The sequence below is a fragment of the Petaurus breviceps genome, unplaced genomic scaffold (assembly GCF_028583685.1).
Source record: "Petaurus breviceps papuanus isolate PSGF00001 unplaced genomic scaffold, PetGlider_PUasm1.0 90740, whole genome shotgun sequence".
NCBI lineage: Eukaryota > Metazoa > Chordata > Mammalia > Diprotodontia > Petauridae > Petaurus > Petaurus breviceps.
Window position 1 is genome coordinate 5788222 of NW_027187330.1, and position 5444 is coordinate 5793665.

Consider the following 5444-nt stretch of genomic DNA (forward strand, 5'->3'; position numbering starts at 1 on the left):
CAAGGCCCAGAAAAGTCCTACCCAAATGTCATGCAATGCCTGAGTGGAGCATCCAGGATTGAGTCTAGGTCTTCTGATTCCAAATCTGATGCTTTTCCACTATACCACGTTTCCTCCCAGCATCTATCTGTGGATGATACAACCTCCGTGTTTTCATAGTCATTGATACTCCTTTGCCTTCTGAAGACTTCAGATTTTCCCCAAATTCTCTTAAAGTGTGGATACTTTTGATATGCATTTTTTTGGAGGGGGGAAGGCAAGGCATTTGAGGTTAAGTGACTTGCCCAAAGTCACACAGCTAGTAAGTGTCAAGTGTCTGAGGTCAGATCTGAAGTCAGGACCTCCTGACTCCAGGTCTGGCATTCTATTCTCCGCTCCACCTAGCTATCCTATTGATATGTATTTTTTTAAAGTGCTTTACTAGGTGACCAGAGGGGAAATACAAAGAGGAATAATGCAATCCGTGAGTTAAATAGTTCTATGCCTTGCACAGTGGGAGAGCCAGTGTCCCCAGAAAAGGCAGCAATAGCTGTAATACAGACTGCTTCACTGGTACTATTTTTAAGGGCTCACTGGCCCCTCTCCCTTTCTAACCCCATGTGAACAACCTATCTGGAGAAGTAGAGTTAAGAAAGGTACTTCCTTCTCAGAATGCAAAGATTTTCTTTCTGGGTTCAGATTGGGGTGGGGAGCCTGCAGCTTCAAGGCCACATGTGGCCCTCTAGATCCTTAAGTGCAGCCCTTTGACTGAATCCAAATTTCACAGAACAAATCTCCTTAATAAAAGGATTTATTCTGTAAAACTTGGACCCAGTCAAAAGACTGCACCCGAGGACCTAGAAGACCACATGTGGCCTCAAGGCTTACAGGTTCTCCACCCCTGGTTTAGATAGAGTGGACTTAGAGAACCTTGCAAACTCCTCTGATGTTTTCTTCCATTCTCTAAGGCTCTATGGATTATCCCTGGCTCTTTCCCTAGAAGTTTCTTCTTCCCTAGGCCAAATTTATGTCTATTCATTAATCTAGAGCATGTCTCTTAGCAGTTTATTTAGGCTAGTTCTCCCTTTAGGTAAAATCTGGCTTCAGTTTTTTATTCCTACTATCTAGACTTCTCTTGAATCCTCTTCACCTTTTAGGACATGAAGCCATTAGAAAGTCTGCCTACTGCTTCAGAAAGAGCCATGAACTTGGAGTGCTGAACTTGGGAGGCACAGGGCCACAGGAGGCACCTGCTTATTGCTTCTTTTCACCTCTGTGACCTCAGGCCCATTGTTTCATCTCTCTGTTCCTTAGTCCCCTCATCTGTAAAATGAGAGGATTGAACTAGATCACCTCCAATATCCTTTGTGATCCCATAACTTCTCTCAAGCACAGTTCTCCTTACCAATGCCCATGGCACATGATATAATTTACATCAGTGATTTTCTTTCCTTTCTATGTATAGGCAATAATATATACACACATTTACCTATACCTATACCTGTACCTATTCTAGACTTGTGATTTTATAGGTGTGGGAAAACATTCTTGTGTGGAAACTTTTTCCACCAATGCAGATTATTAACTCATGTCTAATCACTAACACTGTAATAAAGAATTGCCTAGGGCTCTGAGAAGTTGTGACTTGACCGTGGCCACATAGCTATTATATATCAAAAATAGGTCTTAAAACTAGACCTTCCTCACTGCAAGGCTTGTTCTATATCCATAACATTATGCTTCTTTTCATAAGATAATAATAACTGTTCCTGCTGCTGCTGGACTTATTATTATTACTGCTACATTACTTTCCTTAGGGGATCTGAAAACAACTGAATTCATGACATATGAACACTGGCATATCAGGAGTAGAGAGAAGAATAGGTCAGAAAAGGAGGTAGAGAGGCAATTTAGGTTGAAAGTCTTTATCCTCCATATTCCTGGGAGTGAAGTTCTGGCATTAGCATGACTTTAAGATCCTTACCCCATCTCCCCAAGCTAGGATCTCCCTTTATTTTGACACTTTCTTCCTCCTTTGTATTAAAAGAAAGTATAGCTATCCAACACAATGATATATTCAGTGCTTTGTTTGTAATCAGGGTTCCACTATCACGTTCCCCCCCCCCCCCATATACATTTCTTAGGTCATTTCTTCCCACTCCCTTCTGATACTCAGAATCCTTTTCCTTTTGTCTGCAGCACTGATCCTGGCCAATGACCCTATCCCACCTTTCCCTCTTACTTTGTGAATCCTCTCTGGGAAGTCTGCTTATGATTCTTTCCTTTATCTTCATAACCTAACCTCATTCAGCCTCAGTTTCCTCATCTGTAAAATTGGTATAATAATTGTATCTACCATATAGCATTACTGTGAAGATCAAAGACATACTATGTAAAGTGCTATATAAATGCTAGCTATATAAGTATAAATACAAATATATATGTGTATATATATAAATGTCTTTCCCCAATCCTCACCCTACTCAGGAAGAGGACACTTATCCAGACAAAAGAGGAGAACTAGATCTTCTGGATTCAGGGGAGATCCTGGGACTGGGGAAGGTATGGACCACATAGATTTTCAACACAAATATCCCCTCTTTCCCTGAACTATTCATCTCTTAGCTCTTGACAAGCTGACACCCAGTAGAGTCATGCTTGATTCTCTTTTCCTGTCTCTCAAAATAACCATATAAGTGATGGCTGGAGTTTATCTTCCCCAGTTATTCTATTGATCCATCCATATTGTGGGTACAGATTGGGTGCCTGGTGCTCCCAGAAGAGGCATAGACTTTGGAATTGTCCTACACCTTCAAGCCCCAATTGCTTCCTCCCTTCTTCCCATCTGAACAGAGCTTCCAATCCCATTTCTCTGGGTTCTGAAGGGCGAGAGCTACCATCTACTCCAGAAAGGAACCAGTCTTTGCTATACTTAGTTCAAAGGTTTCCTTGGGATTAGTGTCCCTTGGGTGTAATCAGGACCCACCAAAGCAACTACCTTAGGGAGATGCAGAGAATAGGTATCTTTTTTCCACCCAGGGGAACTGGGACTCAGAGGGAAAGAGAAGAGAGACTTGGAATGGTTAGATGAGAAGTCAAATCCCGATGTGCCCAGGAGAATCCAGGTAAGGGCAGGGAATCTAGTACCCTGCCCGGAGGGATGGATGCAAGAATATATCTTTAAGACAGGTGTCAGGAATCACTGGGACTTCCCATAGGACTGACACCCAGATTCTCCGAAGGGAGTATGTGGATGTCACCCAAACACTTTCTTCATACACATGTACAGATCTGGCTATAGCCCCTAAATATAGCCCCACGTGGGACCTAGGGGGACCTAGGGACAGCTCCAAAACTTTCCCCGCTCATCTTTAATGCCTCCTTTGACCTGGGGGCAAACGAAAGCTCCCAGACGGGAGTAAGTCCTTTGCTCCCACCCCACCCAACTCCACTCCGCTTCTTGCTCGCCTTACCTGCTGTAGTTGGCGCAGCTGCAACCGTGGGTGTCAGAAGGCGGGTGCCCGGGTGTCAGGGTGCAGGGTTGCTGGCATGCCGAAGTCTGGCCAATTGCCGCAATCAGAGGACTCAGCTTTGCTCCCGGGAGCGGCAGGCTCTGTCCATGGTAGCTTATCCCAACGCGCCGCCCAGTTCCCCGCGGCCACTGGACTGGCTGGGAGCAAGCCGGGCGCGTCTCTCCTCACTTATTCCCTCCCCTTCTTCCCCTCCCCTGAGTAACCCTCCTTTCTCCTCCCCCTCCTTGTTCTCATTTTCTTTTCCCCTCCTTCTTCCCTTGCGTCTCCTACCTTCCCCTTTCTTTCCTCTCGCTCTTTTCTCTACTCTTTGCTCACCTTCTCTCTACCTACTTTTTTCTCTATCTGTCCCCCCATTTCTCCTCGCTCTTTCCTTCTCTCCCTTTATTTTCCCCTTCCTTCTATCTTTTCTTTCTTGCTTCCTTCTTTCCACTCTTTCCTTATTCTCCTTTCTCCAATCTCTTCTCCTCCCGCCCCGCCACCGAGTTTCCTCTTTTTTCCCCTTGTCTCTTTCCTCTTCCCCTTGTCTATACTTCTGTCCCCCTTCCTTCATTTCCTCTCTCCTGTTTTCATCTTTTCTTGTCAGTCAAATTGACTTGCCCTTCGAATTTCCTGTAGCCCAGAAAGCTATGGAGACAGCACGGGCAGGTTGGCATTCAGGGGAAGGCACTGGCTCATACCCTCTGCTCACTCTATCGTCTCTCACACTCTCTGCCCCTCCACCTTCCAGGATATTTTGGGTCCCCCTAGAGACAACTTCTTTAAACCTAACTAGGTACCTGGGGTCCCCTCTTCTGAGTGTGTTGTGTGAAAGGGAAGTATCGCACTCAGAGACACATGGAAACATACATGCATATTTACACATTAACACAAATAAACTAGAGTCACACAGGCACGGTAAGAATTGAAGGAGGGCCGAAGGACAAAGGAGAAAAATAGTACTTCCTACATTAGGGTTTCAGGCTGAGTTTGCTGACTTAGGGATGTTCCTAGCAGGGGAGAGGTGGAGGGAGGTGGAGAGTCCTAAGTCAAGGGTTCGAGTGAGACTTTTGATCTTGGGGAAACCCTGAGAACCCATCCCTGGTCCTAGCGCTGGATGCATGATTAGAACAGCTGTCCCCACCCCCATTTATGATTAATAACTTTCTCAGTCTTTATTTCTGCCTCTCTCTCTGTCTCTCTGTCTCTCTCTCTGTCTCTCTCTCTGTCTCTCTCTCTGTCTCTCTCTGTCTCTCTCTCTCTCTCTCTCTGTCTCTCTCTCTCTCTGTCTCTCTCTCTGCCTCTCTCTCTCTCTCTCTCTCTCTCACACACACACACACACACACACACACACACACACACTCCAGACATAAATGCTCCACTTAGCATAGACAAACATACTCAGATATTGATACACACGGACAGGAACACAGGCAGAGCAACAATTCCTGCACACACCCGCCCAGGGATTCACACAATACTGACAGGTAGATTTACGCCCATATAAACACACAGTTTCATACATGGACACATGCATTTCCATTAATATCTATAGACAGTCATACACGAATAGAAACAAATGAATATACACCTTTATACACATATATGATGCTGTCGTCCGTGCTACTAGTGTGGGTGTGTGAGCAGGCAGGCACGCTGGCGCATACTCTCTCTCTCTCTCTCTGTCTGTCTGTCTGTCTCTCTCTGTCTCTCTGTCTCTGTCTCTCTGTCTGTCTCTCTCTGTCTGTCTGTCTCTCTCTGTCTCTGTCTCTCTGTCTCTCTGTCTCTCTGTCTGTCTCTCTGTTCTGTCTGTCTCTCTGTCTCTCTCTCTGTTCTGTCTCTCTGTCTCTCTCTCTGTTCTGTCTCTCTCTCTCTCTCTCTCTCTCTCTCTCTCTCTCTCTCTCTCTCTCTCTCTCTCTCTCTCTGTCTCTCTCTCTCTCTCTGTCTCTCTCTCTC